The sequence below is a fragment of the Cetorhinus maximus genome, chromosome 11 (assembly GCF_964194155.1).
Source record: "Cetorhinus maximus chromosome 11, sCetMax3.hap1.1, whole genome shotgun sequence".
NCBI lineage: Eukaryota > Metazoa > Chordata > Chondrichthyes > Lamniformes > Cetorhinidae > Cetorhinus > Cetorhinus maximus.
Window position 1 is genome coordinate 56,455,884 of NC_135889.1, and position 24,843 is coordinate 56,480,726.

Sequence of the window (24,843 nt, forward strand, 5' to 3'; positions counted from 1 at the left end):
GACGACCACTGGATCCCTCCCCTCCCACTCCAAGTTCCTCTCCAGCCCTGAGGTGATGTCCTTAACCCTGGCACCGGGCAGACAACACAGCCTTCAGGACGCATGCTCACGGCTGCAGAGAACACTATCTATCCCCTTAATTATACTGTCCCTACCATTACCAAATTCCTATTTTCTCTTGAATGGCTCCCTGTACCATGGGACAGTGGTCAGTTCGCTCATCATCCCTGCAATCCCTGTTCTCGTCCACACAGCTTGGAAGAACCTTGTAACTGTTGGACAATTTCAGGGGCTGAGGCTCCTCGAATGCCACCCCTTGGGGTCCCCATACCTGCCTCACCTGCAGTCACACCCTCCTTCCCTGATCACAGACCAAATTTGAACTACCGAATCTGAGGGGTGTGACTGCTTCCTGGAGCAAAGTGTCCAGGTAACCTTCCCCCTCCATGTTGTGGCGCAATGTCCACAGCTCAGACTCCAGCTCCTTAACTCAGATCCAAAGCTCTGCAAGCTACTAACACTTACTACAGATGTGTTCGCTCCAGCAGATGCCACATGCTGCGGCCACAACACATCACCCGCCCTGCCATCAGTAACTTATTTTGTTTAATTTATTCATTAATTACTCTAGCATCCCTCATCTTTACACTTTATTGTAATTATTGTTTTTACACCAGTATCGATCTTATACTTAACTTATTTTTAAGAAAGAGAAAATAAAAACTAGAGACCTAAACACAAACTATAGACCTTAATTTTACTTTAAAGGCTAGAAATACTCACCAATCCAACTCACCAAGCAGCTGCTCTCCCCGCACTTTTTTTAAAATGAAGTCTCTACACTCTCCCCGCGTGGTTTTTAAATGAATTCTCCACACTCACCACGCTTGGTTTTTAAATGAAGTCTCCACACTCACCATGCTTGGTTTTTAAACGAAGTCTTCACACTCTCCCCGCGCGGTTTTTAAATGAATTCTCCACACTCACCACGCTTGGTTTTTAAATGAAGTCTCCATACGCTCGGTTTTTAAAACGAATTCTCCACACTCACCATGCTCGGTTTTTAATAGGAGGACATGTTAATAGGATTAAATGAGTTCAATTGTGAGGAGGCCTGTGTCAAACAAAAACACCTGCATGGACCAGATGGGCCAATGAGCTGTTTCTGCATGGTACATTCTTTATAATTTTATAAAATACACAAAATGAGACAGACAGCATAGGAATGGAGTTTGCATGTGTCCAAATTACAAGTAAATTCTGAATTTAACATTAATTCAAAATTTGTTGAGCTAAGTGACAACCTTAAATCTTTCATTTGTTGACAATTCTGCAATGATCTGATTATTTGTTGAACTGGCTGCATAGAATTCCTGTTTATTCAGCAGTATAATAGAGACTGGAGGATCGTGACTCAAAGTGTAAATTAACAATATCACTTTACAGGCTGTTGGAGTATTGGGTAACTCCTCTACAGCCCTCTCCTGAAGTGTGGAGCAGGTGACTGCTGTGTATTCAAACTGAATTTCTCAGGCCCTTAAATCCCAGTGCACAGATAGACCAATGATGCATGATGCAATATTTCCAGAATGGAATATTCTGTTGCCTGGAAACAAGTGACACATAGAATCACTCTTAGGCCCTTGGTATCAGTGCATCAACACTGGAATCATCCCAGTAAGAAATCCACTTACTGAGTTGATATGTGAGAATAGGAGCACAATTACTAATGCTGCAATCACCTCTAGCACTCATCTACAAACATGGTGGCTTCTAAACACACCAGATGCCCATGTAAAAATAATATTTAAATATCTAAACAATTAGTATCAACAACAACAATTTGTGTCACGTATTAGATAAATCAGAACTCATAATAAAATGTAATTCATCATATTCCATAGAAAACATATAAATAGTCATTTAGTAGTACAGAACTTGAGTATTGCTGAAAAAAAGGACTTTTTTTGTCGAAGCTTTTCATCTTGCACACATTAGGACAATTTTCAAGGAAACACCAACATCAGGGGAAACAACATATTTATGCTGTATGAGAAGAGAGTGCTGATTGGTTGGCAAGTGGACTCTGATTGGTTGTGGCGCTGCCATGGAAAATGCAGTTGATTGTGACCAACAGTTAACTGCCAAGCAGCGTTTGAAATTTCAACCAGGTAGCTTGACTCTGATTGGTCAAGATATTGCCCTGAGGAATGAACAAGCGAATGGCTGTCACTTTTGTTTAGCTGAAACAGGCACAATGTGCATACATGTTCTTTCTGTCTGCAAAGAACAGGGCCCTGTGTGTTAATATATTTAGCTTCCGGCACACACCAATGTGCCACACTGTGAGCCAGACTGACAATCTTAAATTGGTTGTCAGCGTAATTCTTAGCACATTCAGCTAAACAAAATTGTAACAATAGTACATACACATTCAACAGCAACAACCAAGTGAAGTACCTGAGCTTTACCTTGCTGTTTTCCATTTTTATTATTTAAGACAAACACATACTACAGTCACATACTAGAGTACATTTTCAGTCCTGATAAGAAAGCATGCTTTTCTGGTATACAGTAATAATCAGTAGTCACACTATTAACATCTGTCCAAGCAAAAAGTAATCCATGATAGCTGAGATGCAAATAATTGTAAGACATTGATATGGGCAGTAGGTTCTATAATTATAGCATATCAAAGGTCAAAGAGTTCTAATTGAATAACAGAACTGCATATCCATATGCAGAGAAGAGATACAAACAACAGTATGTTCACCTGAAAGGCAAGAATTTAGAATTCAAATTTATATTTAATCCCCACGCATCATTTACGCTAAAATGGCACAAATACACAACACTTATGCAAACCATTAAGAACATCAGTTATTATTAAAAGTTTTAAATGAAGACAAAATTTAGAAAAGCATAGTCATTCCTTGAAAACATAGGGCTGGATTTTCATGGAGTTGGGGAGACTCCGTGAAAGGGTGAAAATGGAGGCTGGGACCCGAATCTGGGATTCCCAACCCCGTTCTGTGGTTTCAGATTTTTAGGAGTGCCTTTTAAGGGTGCAGACTGCTGCGAGCCCGCACGCTACACTCCCAAACTGGCCAGCTCCATTGTGGGGATAGGTATATCCTAGCCCTCTAATTTTCATGGAGTCAGGCCAACTTTTCGAAGAACCGTGGTTCATGGCACCTCAGAGGCACCTTTAAAACAGCCTGCCTCAGCACCTAGCAGCCCCGTGCCCACCTCCAAACTCTTTCCCAGGTCGGCTAGCCTAACTGCAGCCTGCACTCGCTCCCCCACGATTAAAATCCCACCTTTCCTGGCACTTTCTGCTGAGGCAGGTGGTTCAAACCAGGAATTTTCCCAACACCTGCTACCCACCTCGAGGATAAAGTTCCAGCCCATAGCATAAAAATAAGAAGTAACTTGCTCAAAATAGCTTTCAATGTAGGACCTCAACCTAAAATTACATGAAATCCACAAACAGAATTTGATAACTGTTATGTAGAAATCCATGGGAAAGCCTGTGCCCCCTGTCATGAAAATATAATAATTTTCATAATACTATTGTGATTTATTGTAAAGGTAGGTTAAGAGTGGGGTTTGGATTAGTTTCCGTGTGTAGGTGTGTGTGTGGGTGGAATTTAATTGAGTTAGAGACAGTTAGTCTGGAGCCTTTGAGTGTTCAAAAGGGAAGCTAGGTTTGGAATGCTAAATACGTAAACATGGCTGAAGTTTTAGAATGTGAGGTGTGAGGAACATTTGCATTTTTAAATAAACCAGAGTGGTGAATTTCAAAGGGATGGTAAGGTGTTACACCTAGCCATAAGAAGCTAAGCCAAACAGTGTGTTTATTTTCCCCAAGGATTACTGATAATATGAAGACTATGAAAGATTTATATTATGGAAAAAGTAAAGTTGCAAAGACATATTGGAACAATGGGATTTACATTAAAAAAGGGAGAAACATGTATAAAGGAGCTGAGGTTGTGTAAGGAGAAGGCATTCTAAGATTTAACAAGTGTGAAAAGCCTCCAGCCTCTAGGTATGAAGTTGCTGTCTACAGGAGCCGAAGCTAAGAAAACTCATTGTGAATATCACTGTCCGGGGTAATGTGTGCTTTGCCTGGGTCTGTTGAAATTTATTTGTTTTTACTGTTGCCTTAACGGAGACGTAACTGGGAGTCAGATTAATTAGGGGAGCTTGGAGTTATCATAGTAGCAATTTGTAGACCTATGTATGTGCTTAAAATCATTTCTTTTATTGCTAAATGTTTAATTTAGTTTTGCAAAAAACCTCTAAAGACCCGTGGACTTATTACTACCTAATTCAAGGCATGCATCTTGAAATAAAAATACAAATTGCGAAAACAGTTGTGGTAGCTGTTTCAAGTTTCCCTCTGGGATTTGAGCAGCTCAGCATTTACCATCCGCTGTGCCATAAGATACATCTCTGAAATAGCTATCCATATCACTCCATCCCCCTGCCTTTCAACATCACCTTATGAATTTTTTAATCAAATATTTTTCAACTTCTACTTTAATATTAGATTTTACTTCCATCGCAGTTTCTGAGTTTCTCCATGTCAAAAAATCTCCTAACCTTTCCCTTCATTCTTCTTTGTACAGTCTGAAACATATGCACCTAGTTATCAACTCACGGACTAATGCACACAGTTTTCTACTGAATATGAAAACCCTTCATTAGTCTGGACATCTGTAGTCGATCTCCATTTAGCCTTCCCTGCTCCAAAGGAAAAGAAAAGAGCCCCAATTTCTCCAGTCTATTAACATTACCAAAGCCTTTCATCCCTGGTATGATCCTAGTGAAATTCTCTCCACAGTTCATGTTTCCTACCTGTTTCAACATGCAAAGCATCCCACGACATTTCTTACATTCAAGGCATTATGTAAATGTAAGCTGCTACATATTGTAGCACCTTATCACATCTCTCAAAAATGCTTCAAAACACTGATTATTAATGAATTACTTCGAAACACAACAATATTAAACAAAGGTTACAACCGTTTTGTACACAGCAAGATTCCACAAATAGCAATGAGTTGAACAACTAATCACTTCATTTCTAATGGCTTTGGTTGACGGAGTTGTCCAGATCAGAAAGGTTGCCGACTGGGTGGGGAGGAAGGGGGCAAACAGAAATAGGACATTCAACAAAATTCTGCCAATCTTTAAACTTTCAATTGAAACCTTTTGGGAGTGTAGTCTCAGATTCCCACTACCCTTTGTGTGAAAAAGTGCTTCTTGATTCCAATCCTAAAAGGTCAGCTCTTATTTTAAGCTCATGCCTTGTTATGGATTCCACTGTCAGAGGAAACAGTTTCTCTATATCTGCCCTATTGAATCCCTTTATCATTTTAAACTTGACCTTCTGAACTCAAAAGAATACAAACCAAATTTATAGCTTATCTGCATAAATTACCCCTTTAAGGTTGAGTATCATTCAGTGAGCCTGTGCCATACCCACTCCAAGGCTAATGAGTCTTTCTTGTGATTGGGTGTCCAAACTGAACATAATCCTCTAAATGGGGTTTGACCAATCTCTGTGCAACTGAAGCATTACTTACACACTTTTGTATTCCAGCACCCTTGAGATAAAGGCCAATTTTCCATTAGCCTTTTTGAATGCTTTTTGTATCAATGCACTAGATTTTTAATGATTTGAGTACACGAACAGCTAAATCTCTTCGGTCCTCCACAGTTCCACCTCTGTTCCAACTTCCTTGTTTCCTTCAATTAATGCCATAAGATTATCTATTTTCAATGTGTTAGAACATAAGAAATAGGAGCAGGAGTAGGCCATTCAGCCCCTCAAGCCTGCCCCGCCATTCAATAAGATCATGGCTGATCTGCCCCAGGCCTCAACTCCTCTTTCACGTCAGCTCCTCATAGCCCTCAACTCCCCGATATTTCAAAAATCTATCTGCCTCCTCTTTAAATACTTTCAGTGATCTAGTCTCCGCAACTCTCTGGGGTAGAGAATTCCAGACATTCACTACCCTCAGAGAAGAAATTCCTTTTCATCTAAGTTTTAAATGAGTGTCCCCTTATTCTGTAACTATGTCCCCTAGTTCAAGATTTCCCCACTAATGGAAACATCTTCTCAACATCTACTCTGTCAAGTCCCCTCAGAAACTTGTACATTTCAATAAGATCACCTGTCATTCTTCTAAACTCTAATGAATAAAGGCCTAACCCGTTTAGCTGTTCTTGATAAGTCAACCCCTTCATCCCAGGAATCAGCCTAGTGAATCTCTTTTGAACTGCCTCCAATGCCAGTATATTCTTTCTTAAATACAGGGGCGAAAACTGTACACAGTTGCGGCCTCACCAACACAGTTGTAACAAGACTTTCTTATTTTTAAACTCCAACCCCCTAGCAATAAAGGCCAAAATTCCATTTGCCTTCTTAATTACTTGCTGCCCCTGCATGCTAACTTTTTGTGCTTCATGCACAAAAACACCCAGATCCCTCTGTGCTGCACTTTTTTGGCATCTCTCTCCATTTAAATAATAGTCTGCCTTTTGATTCTTCCTACCAAAGTGTATGATCTCACACTTTCCTACATTAAACTCCATCTGCCAAGTTTTTGTCCACTCACTCAACCTGTCTATATCCCCTTGCAGATTCCTTACGTCCTCATCACAACATGCCTTCCCACCTATTTTTGTATCGTCAGCAAAGTTGGATACATTACTCTCTGCCCCTTACCCCAAGTCATTAATATAGATAGTAAATAATTGTGGCCCTAGAACTGATCCTTGTGGCATTCCACTAGCTACGCCTTTCCAACCTGAAAAAGACCCATTAATCCTGACTCTGTCTTCTGTGTGTTAACCAATCCTCAATCCATGCTAATACATTACCCCCAATACCATGAGCATCTTGTGCAATAACCTTTTATGTGGCACCTTATCGAATGCCTTCTGGAAATCCAAATACCCTGCATCTACCAGTTCCCCTTTATCAACTCTGCTTGTTATATCCTCAAAGAACTCTAGAAAATTTGGTCAAACATGATTTCCCTTTCCAAAAACCACGTTGACTCTGTTTGATTGCGTTAAGCTTTTCTAAGTGTCCTGCTATTTCTTTCTTAACAATGGACTCTAGCATTTTCCCAACGACAGACGTTAGGCTGACTGGCCTATAGTTTCCTGCTTTTTGTCTCCCTCCCTTCTTGAACAGGAGCGTCACATTAGCAGTTTTCCAATCCGCTGGGACCCTCCCGGAATCCAGCAAGTTCTGGAATATTTCGACCAATGCCTCAACTATATCTGCGGCCACTTACATTAAAACCCTTGGATGCAGGCCATCAGATCCTGGCGACTTATCTGCCTTTAGTCCCATTAGTTTGTCAAATACTTTGTCCCTCATGATAGAAACTGTTACAAGGGGTAGAATTTTCTGCTCGTTGGGCAGGCATGCGCCCGACCCGACCGAACATAAAATGATGCACGATGGTGTCGGGCGAGCATCCTGATGTCATCGTGCACCCACGCAATATTCCGGTCAACGGGCGCGCGCCACAGCCGTCAATTAAAAGGCCTATTAAGGCCATTAAAAGAATAATCGAATGAAATTTTTTGCTGCCTGCCCAACCTTGCGGTTGAGGTTTCCAACAGCAAGTAAAAATAATATATAAATTTTAAAATTTAATTAATAACATGTCCCTTCTCATGTGACAAAATCACATGAGGGGACATGTTTTATAACATTTTAGAAATCTTTATTTTTAATGTTTTAAACTGTTCATCTCCCTGAGGCAGCTCTGTGCCTCAGAGATTTTCAAGCGCGCACGCACACAGTTCATGCTCACCCCACCCCAGACAAGCAGCGCTGAGCGCTGCTGCTCACGTTTCATGCTGGGCGACCCAATTAAGACCCTTAATTGGCCCATCAGCATGAAATTGCGGTCGGCTTCCCGACTGCCCCCACCCGCCCCTGCTGAGCCCACCCGACAAGGGAAAAATCCTCCCCAAGATCTTTCCTCCCATTAGCTCCTTGCTTATCTGATATCTTTGGGATGTTTATAGTGTCCTCCACCGTGAAGATCGATGCAAAATATTGGTTTAAATTATCTGCCATTTCTCTGTTCCCCGTTATCAATTCTCCAGTCGCATCCTCCAAAGGTCCCACGCTCACTTTAGCCACTCCTTTTTTTAATATGTGCCCGTAGAATCTCTTGCTGTTTACTTTTACATTTCTTGCCAGTTTACTTTCATAACCAATTTTCTCGCTCTTTATTGGCTTTTTAGTCATCCACTGCTGGTTCCTAAAAAATTCCCAATCCTCTGGCCTACCATTAGTTTTCACTGCTTTGTATGCCTTAGTTTTCGATTGGAAACTCTCCTTGGCCACCTTTGTTAACCACGGGTGGTTCATCTTTCTCATCAAATCCTTCTTTTTGACCGGGATAAATTTTTGTTGAGCATTATGAAATATCTGCTTAAATATCTGCCACTGCTCATCCACTGACCTTTCCCTTAGTCTATTTTCCCAGCCCGCTTTAGACAACTCTTTTCTTCATACCTCTGCAATTGTCCTGAATTAAGTTGAGGACACTGGTTTGAGACCATAGTTGCTCGCCCTCAAACTGAATTTGAAATTCTACCATGTTATGATTGCAACCTCCTAGAGGATCCTTAACTACAATATCTCTTATTAATCCCACGTCATTACACATTGCTAGATCTAAAACAGCCTGTTCCCGGATACTTGGGTGAGGAAACAGTAAGTAATTGGGTATTTTTAAACAAAATTTTACTTTAGGCTATATATAAACAAGTAAATAAAAAAGACCAGGGGAAAATTTTCTCCCCGTCGGGCGGGCCGGTCGGGAGCGGGCATGGAGCCAATCTCCATGCGCCTCCATTTTACATTGGCGGGCCAATTAAGGCCCGCCCAGCTTGATACGCGCCCGGTAGCGCTCAACGCTACCTGTGCCGGAGAGAGAGTTGGGGACTGCGCGCATGCGCAAAAGAGTGCAGAAATCTCCCTGAGGCACGGAGTTGCCTCAGGGAGATTAAGTTCAGTTTTAAAGTTGGAAAAAATAAAAAAATAAAATTATTCAGACATGTCCCCTCATGTGACAGTGTCACGTGAGCTGGGACATGTTCATGAATTTTCATTAAAATTTTTATTTAATTTATAAAACCTTCATGAAATCTCGTCCCACCCACGGATGAGGTTTCAAGAAAATTGCGAAGGTCGCCTGGGCTCTTCGCCTGCCCGCCAACCTTAAGTTTGCACGGGCAGCTTTCTCAATTGGGTTAACTGGTTTTTAACAGGCCTTTGACAGTTCGGTGGGCATGCAGCCGACTCCGGTGTGCACCCGCCGAACGAAACCCTCCCAATTTGGTGTTGCTTGTAAATTTTAGGGTTTTTTTAATTCCAAAGTCAAAGTCATTAATCTAAATTGTGAACAACACTGCTCCCTGCACTTATCCTTGTTAGACCCCACTTCCTACCTCATCTCTCATCTCCGAGAGAGTTCAGAGGGCATCCTGGCAATATCCATTGCTGTCTCTTAAATCGAGTGAATCGCCCTTAGCTGCGCTGACCCAACCCTGGTCTGGGCCATCCCTCTTGCATTGAGAGTCCACTTTTCCTGCAAGTACAAAATGCAGAGAGATGAAAGCCCACTTGGCTCTTCATCCAGAGACAAATCTGATCAATGTGGCAGTGTATCACAGTGGACATTCACATGTCACCCCATAACTGCTCACGATCAACTTGGCCATACCTCCCCGATTACATGGATGAATGTATGTGCCAAGTGTGCCCCAGCTGCTGTGCCATTCAACAGTCAACCATCACAGGGACATCTGTGTGGTCCTGTCAAACAGCTCACCTTGCCAGAGTGCAACAGGTTGTGGAACCACTTGCGGCACTCGATCCATGATGAATGGTATTCCCCTGCTGTGCTCACGTGGCTGCTATCTCCTGCCATGTTTGCTTGGTAAAGCTCGGAGGGTATCTCCTTCTGCTTGGATAAAATAATTTCCTCCTGTTACGATCCCAGCTGATGTTACTGCTGGACAAGTCAGATTCCAGAGGGGAACCTGGCTTGATAGATCCTAACTTTTTTTTGAAACCGTGGAGGAAAGTTACTAAACACATTCACAGGAGGCTGCTGATGAACTTTTAACACAAAGAATAAAACATTTATCAAACAAGAAAAAAGTGAACTATGTTATACCAGACAAAAAGGTTGGAAAGATCTCAATACAACACAAGAAAATTATTCAAATATTCACTATTCTTTCACCCCAGCTATACCATTACATGAACATACAAATTCAGAAAGATAAAACAATTTACCATATCTATCTTATACTCTAATATTCAGGGTAAGTATGCGGTACATGTGAATTAACAGGTGAACTGTGGCCAGGCACACCCCACTCCAAAGTAAATGACAGATGAGACCAAAGCAGATTCTATGGATCTTTCAACAACCCACCCAGATGCTTGTTACACTGTAAGCCAACCTGCCTCACTGAAACGCTCTCTTTCTCACGAGTGTTTCTAATCTCCACGTTTGAATAATTTTCCTTAGAATTCTCTTCAAACATCGCTTCCACTGGATGGCTTCAACAAAAATTCACTTCCAGGGTTTCAATCTCACCTTCCAAGATTCCTTTCCCTTAGATCTTCGGGTACACTCACACTTCACCTTCCAAATCTTTGGCCATGCCAAGCAGAACATCACTGCTCCAAAAGAGTACCTTTGTCCCTACGGCCTGCAATGTGGAGTCACCAAGCTTTGGCTATCCTCTTGGGTCTTCTGGGCTTCTCTCTAGCCCACTTTGCTTCAAGTCTGCTCCTCGAAGCTCTTTCTTTAACTTGGAGCCTTTCCCTCTGCTCCGGTCATTTATCTTCACTCAATAGGATCTCTCTCTGATCCCTGCCTGGGACTTTCTTCTGGGGCTCTTTCTGTCCCACTCCCTGGTTTGGGACCACCTTCTTGTTTTGGACCTTGTAGAAACACATTCTGGGAGGCTCCTTAGTCAAACAAAACAAACGGTATTTGCTCGAGAGTTTCCATGGCTGCTTGTATGCAGCCAGCCCCTCATACAGCCACCTTTTCCTCGGAAACCCCTCCCTAGAATTTATTCCTCCACACTAGCCACACATTGGTTGAATAAATCACATGACCCCATCTCAGTTGAAATGATCTTAAAGTCTTAAAGTGACAGTCATCACAGAGCTTCTCCCTGTCCCCCTCCCAATGTCCTGCCCCCTGGATCACCTCTCAAATAGCATTCCAGTTCAGATCACCTGACCTGCAGTTCCACGTCATTTCACTTCCTTTCCTTCTGCGCATGTGCGCAGGGCCGGTTACTGGCCTGAAGATGTGAAAGACACCAACTGCACATGTACAGCCATTCTCCAGCCAGCGCATGCGCAGAAGACCCAAAAATGTAAAAAAAAACATGAACTGCGCATGTGCGGCCATTTCCCAGCTAGCGCATGCACAGAAGTTCCAAGGCCCGCTGGGAACTATGGTTTCTGAACTGCGACTCACAAACTCAACTTAAGGTAAGTATTGGAGCTCATTACACTCCGGCATTGCATTCCCTGGACCATGAGCTCGAGATCCTGGGTGCAGAACTGGGGTGCTATCCCTCCTGACCTTCTGCAGCGGTCCTCCTCTGTGGTATTCTTACATGACAAAGAAGAAAGCACGTGGATAAGTATTTTTCTCACTTTGTGTGGCGCAACACATAACCCATGTCCTTTCGCATACAGGGACCTGATTATCTAGTTGAGCACAGACTGATGTTGCTGGTGGTGAGGGGGGGATGGGTGGGGGGGTTAGCGACAGCTTGAATGCTCGGTGGCCTGGCATTTGTTGTGTGCATGCCAAACTCAGCTGGGATGACAGTGTGTTGTGAGGTTAACGGACGAGGCACATTTGGGTATCCACATCCAGACAGATCGGGTTTGAAAGGCTAAGCAGAAGGGCTAAGGTTCTGCATGCAGCGTTTATAAATCAGCCCAAAACAACGTGATGAATCCAGTTACCACAGTGTGCCTAGACCTGATGAAGCTGCCCAGATGGTTGGATCTTGTGAAGTTTTGCTAGCATTGAGAGGGTTTTTGAGAGAGAGTCTTTGCTAATAAGCTCTATGGTCCTACATTGGAAAATGTCAAAAGGCATCATTAAAATCGATAGTTTCCTATGGAAGGCCAGTGAAGAGCCATCCCTTCCAGTGTAACTAACCAGTTGGCCAACAATTAACAGTTCTTACTCATTTGACTGCTGACAGACTTCTCCTCCCATGAACCTGCAAGACTCCTTCCTCCCCCACAGGAAGAGCAGCATCCAGGGCAGCCTATTACATTAGGTCCGAGACATGATCTACCCTCTTCCTCATCAGGGCCTGCCTCTGAACTGCATCTGGGCTCAGCAGGCCCGACTCAATCCTGCCCCTCCTTCACCCAGAGTGAAAATCTTGTGTGCGGGTGGTGGGGGGTGGGTGGCAAAAGTAGAGCCCCTAGAATTATTTAAGAAGTGGTCGGATGTCAAGATGGGGAACTGCAGGGTCTTTCCAGATGGATAGCTTAGGATGTGATATGGCTTTCTCTCATCTTTATCTATCACAGAAAGTACAAAGTTAGAAATTGATAAGCTTTACCATAAATCATCCAGCTTGCATTTTATAGTGCATTAGCTTTTGAAATTAATTGGAAAATACAGGGATAGTCACTTAGAACTATTACAGTGGACGATAAATATGGTGACCAGGTATCCCAGTTTTGCCGGGACAGTCCTGGTTTTGCATGTAAAGTCACAGTGGCCTGACAGTTTTCTCCAAATTGCTCAACTATCCGAGTTTCACTTTTTCTGGCTTGCACACAGCATCAGCGTCTCTCTACGCTTTCTCTTCCCAGAGCCCCTTACCCTTTACACAGCCCTCATGTTCCATTTACCGTCAGCAAAAAAAAAACCCTCTCAAGCTGCGCTGCACTTGGTCAATTGGAATGCTGCCCACTTGCCAACCATTAAGCAGCTGTGCCGAGATGCTCCCGCATGCGCAGAAATCCTTCGCGGTATCCAGGCAAGTTAATTTGAGCCATGGCATGCAACCAAACTTCTCATTTGGAACATCACGTGCTTTCCTGCTCGCAGCTCTGGGTGTACACTTCTCCCGCACTTGAGGTACATTCATTAGTTTCCAACTTCTGGCTAAATTGAAGGAATTCCTCCCATGCAGCTCTGGGTCACACAAGGTGAATGCGCGCCTTACAGCTCAGGAAGAGTGCAAGCTTGCCCTTGGGCTGTACGTGAACCGAATAGTGACTGCCGGTGGAACGGGGTTTGGTGATATGACTAAAGTAACTCCCTGTCACTCCTATTGTTCCACCTTTCACCCCACCCCGCTTCCAAGCTTCTGATCGTATAATGGGAAAATGTTTCATTTCAAGTTACAGTGGGCCATTTTTTGTGTTAGAAGATCCAGTGAGAGGTCAGAGGTTGGCACTTTGGGAATGTTCCGCTTGATTTGACACGTCTGTTTGTTGACTCAACAGTATTCATTTCTGGCGTGGACTGAAGTCTTTGGTCAGAGGGGTTTTGGCGTTTTGTGATGCTGTGATGGAGAGAAGTCTCAGTTGCCCATGTTGTAGATGTCAACTGAGAAACCCACAACAGGATGGCCTTAAAGTTATCCCACCTCAATCTCTAGCATTAGTTAATGCTTGTACTATGTAACTTTACCTAGTTGATTACTGTGATTATATTCGCCCATGTTAAGAAGTTGTGGTCCGAACCCAGATTTGAGCACTCAATCCAGACTGACTGACACTTCAATGTAGGATAGGTTTTGGTCCAAATACGATTTTGGCCATATATTTTGCTTTACAAGTGAGTAGCATTTTTTTTTAAAAACAACCTTTTTTCTGGTCATAGGACAGTTGCACAAGTATATATGTTCACATTATTTTCCTGCAACTGATCCATAAACAGAGTACATTTTCTTTAATGACTGTAAGCACTTCATGTGCCATTTTGCTGATGGCAAGTTCAATCAAGGTCCTACCAACTTGTCTGGTTAGATTAAAAGATCACATAGTATTGTTCAGAGGTGTGTAATGGGAGGGGATGATCATTCTGAGACAACAAGACTAGCTGGATGTAATAGGAATATGCAAGACTTGGAAAGACTATGTCCAAGCTAACATTCCTTCCTAAACCAACATCGTCAAATAACAGATTAACTGGCATGGATGAATTTAGATGGGCAAAATGACCTTTCTCATCTGTAACAACAATTCTCATCCCCATGCTGCCTGTTGGAAGCATCCACTGAAGACATGGTGAGTTTACACATGTATGCTCCCAACACCTAACTCGACCTCTTCAATGCCTCTGTGATGTCAGACCATCATCACACCCCTCCTCAAAAAACCCACAAAACAATTTTCTAATTTTGTTAGAACCCACCCTGTGTGAAAATAAACAGGGTTTTTAAATGGAGATTGGTCTTACCATTGAGCATTTGCACAGTAAAGTTACAGTGGAAATGAGGATTCCGGCTGGGATCTTATGGCAAATGAAGCCTTGGTTTAGTTTGTTTTTAAGAAAATGAGGCAGAAATATCATTGAAACAAGAGTCTGTGGTTCGTAACTGCTATCTTCAAGAATTGAGTGTCTTAATAGTATTGCCAACTCTGGCTGGACATATTCAGGGAGATGTCATCACATGGCCTTCCCCAGGATCCTGCCACTGGTTGCCCAATATGTCAATCATCAGACCCTCACCTTCCCAAGGCTTTTCAACTTGTCTCAGTTTTGATTTTTGAAAATCTGGTCACCCTATCCTCAATGCCTTATAGCCAAAGAGGTGAGCACCCTGGTCCCACCACCACCCCCATCCCAAGGCAACATGTGGAGCACACAAGTTCCCACTGTTTTGCCCCCACCAGTAAAGGGTTCACAGTGGTGTCAATTACTCTCACAATGTTAATAGTTACTTACATGCACCTTGTAAATACACTTTATACCTTCTGCAACGGATGTGGGGTCTGTCTTTGTAGAGTAATAGCTGCAATCAGCAGGTAAATATAAAGCAGAAGGTTCCTACCAATGAAGACTGCAGCCAGTAGTCCATCTCGTGAGTCTAAAGGGTGTGCCCACACACGTCCAGCAGTGGAAAGCAGAGTCTTCACTCATGACATTCAGAGAAGGTTGTATTCTACTAAGGGGTGCAGACACCACGGGCCATTCCAACATTGTTGTCCATCCATAGGTGTATATGAGGAAGTTACAATCAGGCTTCTTGAGAGGATGCAGTCCATCTGGTGCACCATAGTAGCGTGACAAAGGCAGGGACACTCACTTGACTCTACCACAGTGACAGCACAGCTGTCCTCCGCAGGTCAGGATGTTTTGTGTCTTCATGTGAAACATGCATGTATGGGAACTCCAATGAGATTGAAACCTTTGGTCCTTCTAAGTGGTAGATACTGTGGGTTGACAAGGAGTTGCAGTGAGTTGCAGAACTGCATGTTGTAGATGTCACAAACTGATATCAGTGTGCCAGTGGTGAGTAGTGAATGTGGAAGGAGATGAATGGTGTGGTGAGCACATGTGTGGCTTTGACCTGCAGTGCGAGTTGCTGCATTTCTGTTGGCCCAGCACTCATATCTGCAAGTCCAGAGTCTTACCTCACTCTGTACATGTGTATTCTTGACATGGATGACAGGTTTTGGCTAGACACAAGGTGAAGTTGTCTCTGATTAACTGCCAGCCTTTAACATACAAATGCAGGCCCAGCTTTTAAAGGCCATCTCAAGGTTAATCTGGGAACAATGATGAGCATAAGGCCATTCTGAGAACATAGAACGTCAAGAGTTGTTGTAATCACTCTCTTGTGTTGGGATGGGTATGTCCTGGAAGATGTGTGCTGCCAATGTTAACACACGCTTACGTGACAACAGCTCATGTTGGTGGATGTGCAGTGAGATCCTCAGGGTTGTTTAGGTGAACTGCCTCTGTATTAAGAGGTCCCTACGACAATGGATGTACGGATCCAGCCTTGGAAACCCAGGCCTGCCCCTCAGAATGTCTTACAATGTCACCCTCCTCTTTGGTGGCATCTCCATCACAGGTGATGTGGCCCTCCTCAGCCTCCTCATCCTCCTCCTCCTCTGCTGATGTAGCTCTTTCACCGGCATCTAACGCCCTTCGGTGTAAACATCCCTCCACTTTACCCTATTATGGAGCGTGCAGCCAACAACTATTATCCTCAACACCCTTGCAGGTGAGTACTGGAACACTCTTCCCAAGCAGTCAATGGATCTGAACCGCATTGTTAACAGGCCAATAGCCTGCCCAATGACAGTCCTCCTCATCTGCAAGTGGCTGGTCTTATAGCAGCTTTGGGGCCCCCTCTCAGTCGCAAGGGAGTAAGCAGCCACCTCATTAATGGGTACCCTTTGTCCCCCAGAAGCCAAGCAGAGATCTGGGTCTAAGCTGGAAAAGCGGTGGCAGGAGTGACTGCCTCAGAATGAATGAGTAACGACAGCCCCTGGGGAAACAAGCACATGCGTGCAGGGAGGCCCTATTGTGGTCACACACATCCTGCACGTTGATGGACTAGAATAATTTTCCATTCATGAATGTCTCCGGCTGCCGCATTGGTGCCCTTATAGAGACATGGATACGGTCTACCATTCTTTGAACTTGTAAGAAGCTGCCTATGGAGGTGAAGGCTACTGCCCTCTGTGTCTGCAGTGCCACATCTGTGGGGAAGTAGATACATTCCCGACCTGAGCAACGAGCGCACTGGTGATGGTGGTGTGTACAACTGGGTAGTTGATTGAGAGATGCCGCAGAGGTCAGCAGCAGACCGCTGGAAGGAGCTGGGCGCAGAAACTGAGGGCCACAGTAACCTTGAGTGCAACAGGCAGGTCATGGGGATGAGTTGATGATGGCACGCAGTCTTCCTTCACCATGGCACAGATATCTCTAACCATTTCTCCTGAAGTTTGGAGCCTTTGCCTGCATTGCCTCAGTTATATCGAGAAAACTTTATTGGGTACAGTACACCCTTCACTCAGGGTAATATCTCCTCCTCTTCCCCATTCTTGCTGTTCTCTTGTGGTGGGTCTGCCTACTCCTGCCCTGGTATCCTAGCTCTGGCCACACATTGCTGTCACTTCCTCTATCACTCGCATTTGGGAAGGTGCTGCGCCCATTTTTTTCAACTTCCTTCTTTCACTACACACTCTTCACACAACAAGTCTGGCAGTCTGTCCCGTCTTCCACTTGGCTGCCCAAAGCAAGAAATAATCCTGAGGGGCCACACAGATCTGCCCTTCCTATTTCACAATTACCTACCCCCTCCCTCTTTGTGCCAATAACCTCTATCAATGAAGTAAGGCTTCAGTGTTTAAAATATTACTTTGTAGAGCTCTGTATAAGGGATGCACACCTTATATGAGACCTTCAGATACATTTACACCTCCACCATAAGTTTGAGACTCCCAAACTGGGTTAAGGCACTTGCAACTGTAAAAATTGGATCTGTCTGAACTGAGCATTAATTTCAAATGGCCCAGCAAATTAGTGTTTGCGCCTGTGCGATTCATGCCCTGTCCCCTTTCCCCTGCCAGCAAAAGTGGTATCTGCTGGAAATGGGGTGGAACTTCCTCATGAGTCCCGCCCACCATTTTTAAAGGTCTCCAGAGTCAGCCTGACTCTGCAAAAATCCAGCCCCAGGATTTTCACCTGCACTACTCTATTCAAAAATCCAATCCTTATGTGAATCACTCTGTATAAAGAATGTTCAGACATCCAACCTAAATATATGTGTTTTACTAAATTTGAAGCTGTGTCCCCTTGACAGTTTGAGGTCGTGTTTAGGATCTATTCTTTCTATGTAATTTACCAACTTATCCACCTCGAAAAGGTCACCTTTCAAGTCACCTCCTTTCAACATTTCTCCAGTCCTTCCTCGAAAACCATCTCAAGGGCTTAAAAGTTTCCCTTCTTTCTCAGTGACCAGAAATCAAGGTATGGATGACCAAATTACTAAACAGTTTGGCCATGACCACTTACAACTTTACTATTTTGGCTGTATATTTACATATTTTGTTGTTCCTGAGCTACCTCCTCAGATACAAGCAATTTAGCATTGTTTACAAATTTATCTTATGCAATTAAATTCTGAATCTGAGAGTAATGCAAATAAGAAATAGTAGGAGTCCCAAGATTGACCCCTTGTCTATCCCATTCAGCAGTTCCCCAACTGCACTGCATCATCCGTCTCACCTTCACCCTCCAACATACTTTCTGTAATAAGTTTGTGCTTATTCCTACTTTGTGCTTAAATATTAGCTTTTCATGGGAATTTTGTCAAATATTTTGGAAGAACTGGTTCACTATCAGGGATTTACACAATCCATTTGGAATGCAACTTCCTCAAAGTTTCAAGGAGGTCAGTCAGGTAGGATCTTCCCCATTCAAATACAATTGACTACTGTTTACCTAGTTGCCATAAAGGTACTCCTTAATTTTACTGTTAAGAGTTTGATCCCCTTGCTTTACGCTGTTTTGGCATAGACTAATAGACCTGAGTTGACTGGGCTGTTTTGTTCCCCTATTTGAAAATGGGCTTTACTTTCTCCCAGTACCTGTCCTGATTTCACATTTCCTTCACAGCGTTCACAAGTCTCATCTGTTGTGTCTCTCTTTCCAACAGTAATAAATACCATCCAGACCTGGTATTTATTTGTTCTGAAAGCTTTTAGACTATGTTTTCTTTCTCATTTATAATAGTCATTTATAATATATATTGGATTACTGCCATTTAGGAGGGACTTGTTACTAATGTCTTCCCTAATGCACACTTAGCGAAAGTGATCATTTAGAATATTATATTATGTTTTTTAACTTTAGTCATAACTAATATCTGATGATTTTGCCTGTTCTGGAGCTGTCCTTTTCCTGTTACATTACTCGTGCACTAACTTTTAATTCTGGCGTTTTGTGGCTATTGCCATTTCAGTCCAGATCTTTCCTTATCCCTCTAACCATCGTAACTGCATGTTGTTATATTCATCTCAGTGAACTCCTGCACCTTTCTCCCTACACGATTCCTACAGGACATTTTCCTGCTTATTTTGTTTCTGATTAATTTGTTAGTCCATTTGAGGTCATGCTCATCTAATCTTGATAACCATTAACATGCATTTATCTTCAACGCTCAGCACTTTGTCTTTAAGCATGTTTACCTACTCTCTGAATTGTTGTTAAACTGATTTCCCACTCAGATTTCTTTATCTGTTCCCTCATTTCCTTAAAGTTAACAGCTTAAAATTATATTCCTGGCCATCAACATTTTCCTGGCCATCAATATTTCTGGAACATATTGAATTTTTCTTCATCCTGCAATGATAACTGCTGAAGGTGTTATGGCACATATACCCTGTATATTATTGGGGTCACTTAATTTAGCAGGTCACTGTCATAGTGCCTCCTGTGGCTTCCCAGACGCAATGAAGCAACTTGCACTATATTTACTAGACTCTGAATCATTCTTCTATCCCAAATTTATATTTGGCTGATTTGGAATTCACATCATTGTGTTCATCTACCCTTATCTCTTCATAAAGCAGTCAGTCTTCCTTCTTATCTGGCAGTCTGTAGCATAGCAAGGCTTTTGACAAGATCCCACATGCCAGATTAGTCAGAAAATCAAAAGCTCATGGAATTCCAGAAAAAGTGGCAAGTTGGATCCAAAATTTATTCAGTGGCAGAAAACAAACTGTAATGTTTTTGTGACTGGAAGGTCGTTTCCAGAGGGGTCCCACAGCACTCAATATTGGGTTAATTGCTGTTTTTGGGAGATATAAAAGATTCAGACTTAACCTTGGGAGGCATGACGAAGAAGTTTGAGAATGGTACAAAAACTGGTTATGTGGTTGACTTATTCATCCATAATTACTATAGTCCACAAGGGACCATAGGTATTTCTCTCTGTTCACATTTCTGCGCCGCTGTCATTTGTCCCACCTTGTGTTGCTTATGTTGTCCATCCATCCAGTCCTTCTCTGACTTGGCCTGTTCTTTCTTGATGTTTCAGCTTTTATTGCCGCCAACACCAGACTCTCACCCCGCCTTTTCCAGTGGTCATACTTTCTCATTTTCCACTTCTTCAAGCTAAAAACCCATGAGATGTTGGGACTCCCATTTTCCTGCAGAAAAATTCTTCACTCTGTCCAGCTTATTCTAGGACCCTTCACCAGAGCACATTTCATCCTCTTCTCATCAGCCTTGTTGAGAGTCCAGCTCTTGCATCCATTCATCACAATGCTTCTCACCATGCAAGCTGCTTTTTCAAGTGCAGGCCGATGTTGGATGCCCTCCACACATCATTCAGCTGACAAGTTGTAGAGTGGGCATCTGTTAGGCTTGTCATATTTCAGTGACGATAACCCCATTTGTGATCACTTTCAATCCCAGAAATTGAAATCAATCGACTGTGTGGTTGATAGTGAAAAAAGTTGCAGACTTCGGGTAGATATCAATGGACTGGAGAGATGATCAGAAAACTGACAAATGGAATTCCGTCCAGAGAAGTGTAAGGTGATGCATTTGGGAGGACAAGCAAGACAAGGAAATACACAATAAATGGTAGGACACTGAGAAGTATAGAGGAACAGGGGAGCATATCCTCAGGTCCCTTCATTGGCTGAGCTGTAGAGTATGATAGAGAAGATTATGCTAGAATTGTATAAAACACTAGTTAGACTGCAGCTAGAGCACTACATACATTTCTGGCCACTGCATTACAGGAAGAATGTGATTGCACTTGAGAGGCTACAGAGGAGATTTATGAGGATATTACCAGGAATGGAAAAGTTTAGTCTCAGAAAAAATCAGATAGGCTGAGATTGTTTTCACTGGAACAGAGGCGGCTTACAGCAGATTTAATTGAGGTATATAAAATTATGACGGGCCTAGATAGTGTGACTAGGAGCACTTTTTTTTTAAGCAGAGAGGTCAATGACCAGAAGGCATAGGATTAAAGTGACTGGTAGGAAGATTAGAGGAAAGTTCAGGAATAATTTTTTTCACCCAGAATGGTGGGGTCTGGAACTCACTGTCTGAAAGAGTGGTAGAGGCAGAAACCCTCATCACCTTTTAAAAATACTCAAGATATATAAATGTGATAACCTAGAAGGCTGCAGGCCAAGAACTGAAAAGTGGGATTAGACAGGATAGCTCAGGCACAAATGTTGGTGGACTGAATGGCCTCCAAACATTATTTATGTTTCATTCTTTGTTCTATACTTCTAATGTCAGTTTTACCCTTTTCATATTAAAGGAGAGATGTTCAACCAGGGTAACTCAGTACTGAACTTTCCAACTCCCACATGATCAACGTTAACCTCCTGGATATTCCCGTTACATGGGGCAACTACATCTTTCCTGATTACTCTACATCCATGTATTTAATATTTATACTGTCAGTTATATTTCTGACCTTCCTGCACATTCCTGTTCTCTGCTATCAGGCACCTTATTCATAATGCTACTGGCTTTCATGCTCATGCTCCTTCTCACAGATTTGCCTCCTGTTTTAAATGTAAAAACAGAGCATTTTGTGCTACACCTAAATGACATGCAATTCAGCATAAGACTAGTAATCCCATAAATTAATGTGCTTCCACAGTTTTCACGAACCATAACGCATAAAGCTTAAGTAATTTCAGTCATGTCATCCAAGCCATTATTTCAAACCAAGCATAGTGCAAGACTATCTTTTCTACTGTCTTTGTTTTTGTTTTCTTTTTAAAAATGCACAGAGAAAACAGTTGATATGTTTCTAAATTGAGATATTTCATAACAGTAACTTAATAAAACTGAAAGGACTGACTTCAAGTCCTATGTATAAAGGTGGATACCCTCACTTGCACCTGCAGTTCATAAGTTTTAGTATCTCATGCTTGGTTATAATCTCACAGTGTGACAACAATTTCACTTGAATTGCCTCAAGAGTGTACAAGTTATCCTATGAAGCAGATTATAACTTGCTCACTCTTATTATTTTAAATTCAATGAAGGATTTTACTTGGATGAGTTTTGTCAGCCTTTGGCTGGATAATGCAGCACAACACAGGGAAAATTGTTCCATGCATGAGTGAAATCAGCATTGCTCAGGTCACACCAAAATATGATGCTTCATTTCATGCAATTAGGATTCCAAACTAAATTATAACAATATTATGTCAAGGAGGGAATAATATGATTCACTGTACTTACAACTAAAGGGTTAGGAGAGGGTAGGAAGGAGATGGGGAGAAGAGAAAGGGAAAGAGGAGAAAGGGCAGTAAGGGTGGGCTGGCAAACAATGTGTCTTTCCTCATTCATAATTTGAGATTTTTCTTTTAAACACACAAGCTGAATTTTGAAAGCAAAAAACTCAAAAGGAAATGGATAGGCAAAGAGGATAGGAGGGATAAAGGTTGAAGGGGATAGGTTTGAAGAGAACAAATGAAAAGAAGAGGAGTGTGGTGGTTGGAGTGTTCAGTTAAGTAACACTGAAGTGAGAAGAAGTGGATGATTAATGTGTGAGTAATTCAAAAGCTAAAGAGGCAGGGTAGCAAAGAGAGTGAGTGAATATTAAGAGGGAGGGGCAATAAGAATGCAAAAAGGTATGGATAATAGGAGTCAAGGAGAAGCATGAGTAATGAGGAAAGGAGATGCACAACCCACTATACTACAGACCATAATTTGTTACCTGGCCAGCCACTTTCCCAGCCACTCACCCCCTCTCATGCAAAAGTAAAGGAGCAAGAGAGAGGAGCAGACGGCAGCTGAGAAAGAAGGGAAACATTCGGGACAGAAAAGCAGAAAAGGAAAAGCAGAAGCAAGAAAATAAGAGGCTACAAAAAGGTATAGTTAGGTTAAGTGAGTGGGCAAAGATCTGGCAAATGGAGTATAATGTGGGAAAATGTGAAATTGTTCATTTTGGCAGGAAGAATAAAAAAGAGGCATATTATCTAAACGGTGAGAGATTGCAGAGCTCTGAGACGCAAAGGGGTCTGGGTGCAATAGTGCATGAATCGCAAAAGGCTAGTAAGCAGGTACAGCAAGTAATTAGGAAAGCTAATAGAATGTTATAATTTATTGCGGGAGGAATTGAATACAAAAGTAGGGAGGTTATGCTTCAGTTATGCAGAGCACGAGTGAGACCACATCTGGAGTACTGTGTACAGTATTGGTCACCTTATTTAAGGAAGGATGTAAATGCATTGGAGGGAAGGTTTATCAGACTAATGCCTGGAATGGATGGGTTGTCCTATGAGGAAAGGTTGGACAGGCTAGGCTTGTATCTGCTGGCGTTTAGAAGAGTAAGAGGTGACTTGATTGAAACATACAAGATCCTGAAGGGACTTGACAGGGTGGATGTGGAAAGGATGTTTCCTCTTGTGGGGGAATCTAGAACTAGGGGTCACTCTTTAAAAATAAAGGGTCACCCATTTAAAATGGGGATGCGGTGAAATTTTTTCTCTGAGGGTCATGAGTCTTTGGAACTCTCTTCCTGAAAAGACAGTGGAAGCAGACTCTTTGAATATTTTTAAAGGCAGAGGTAGGTAGATTCTTGGTAAGCAAGGGGGTGATAAGTTATTAGGGGTAGGCGGGATGCAGATTTGAGGTTACTATCAGATCAGCCATGATCTTATTAAATGGCGGAGAAGGCTCGAGGGACCGAATGTTCATATGTAGAAATAGTACCATGAAGACAACAGAGATATGTAAGAGAGGGACCATATTCTCTGATTTACCATACATTGTCATGGGAGTTAATATCCACAAACAGTTGTATTTGTATTAATTAATAAATTTAGCACTGCAGCCTCTCTTCTAGTTGGAGATTTTTAGCCTAATGTCTGCATAAAATCAGTACTGATTTAAATGAACAATGGGCTACAAATAAAGTTTTTCTAAATACATTTTAGGAAGCCAATGCCTCTTTTCTTGATTTTGACAATTTCTTAACCAAAAAACTTAGTTTATTACCTCCAGATCACTTAAACCAACTTTCACCCACTTGCCTTTTTGCCTTATACGATGAAGCATGCCAATGTCAGCTGCCAGTTAAGTACTTGCTTTGACAGTGCTTCTCTATCAATGCCAAGTGTAAAAAGCACTGCAAAAAACAGTCATGTGGAATGACTGTGGTAGTGAACAACTGTGCATTTTGTTCAATCTCACCAGTGGTGTACTTATTCCAATAGCTTGCTGGGCTATTTTCAATGGCAGCATGAGTAGGAGATTGCCATATGAAAAGCCCAAAACAAGTGCACCTTGCAAAAGTTTTCAAAAATATTTTCAAAAATCCTTACACTTAGAATTTTGATTAATCTCAAGTATTATTATATCGCCAGGTTCGAACACTATGTTTTGACATTTAATCATACACTTAGCTATGTGCTGTTAACTAGCTGTAGTTTGTGTTGATCCTGGGCAGGTTGACAAAGTTGTCAATTAGTCAAGGTCAAAGAAATTTACAACATTCACCCATAGTATGCCAAGCACTGAAATGTTAAAGGTATTTTAAAACACTCAGCCATTTTGAAGTAATGTAAAGTAGTGGTAGTATAGAAGCTTTTAAACACTGTAGAAATTTTGTAATACATGGTAGCTGTATCAAGTACCATCAAAGAAAGGTTTCATGTCTTAAAGAAAAAGTTGAGGAATTAATGTTTAACTAAGAACATGCCCATGGAAAATTGGAGGGGGTGGGGGGGGGGGGGAGGTGGTGGTGGTAAGAAAAATGGTCCTAAGTCACTCCTGA

General features: G+C 42.3%; 1 protein-coding gene across 7 annotated transcripts in view; it reads right to left on the reverse strand.

Annotated features, from left to right (window-relative positions):
- The window catches only part of osbpl6 (oxysterol binding protein-like 6), a 200,434-nt gene that overhangs the window by 170,460 nt on the left and 5,131 nt on the right, over window positions 1-24,843 (reverse strand). Inside the window, exon 1 of one of the 7 annotated variants that reach the window (XM_078552019.1) lies at window positions 10,756-11,112. The exons of the other annotated variants lie outside the window; for them this stretch is intronic. The gene's annotated coding sequence lies outside the window, so the exon portion shown is untranslated. Of the gene's footprint in view, window positions 1-10,755; window positions 11,113-24,843 lie in introns of those variants that run through there. 7 annotated transcript variants of the gene reach the window in all.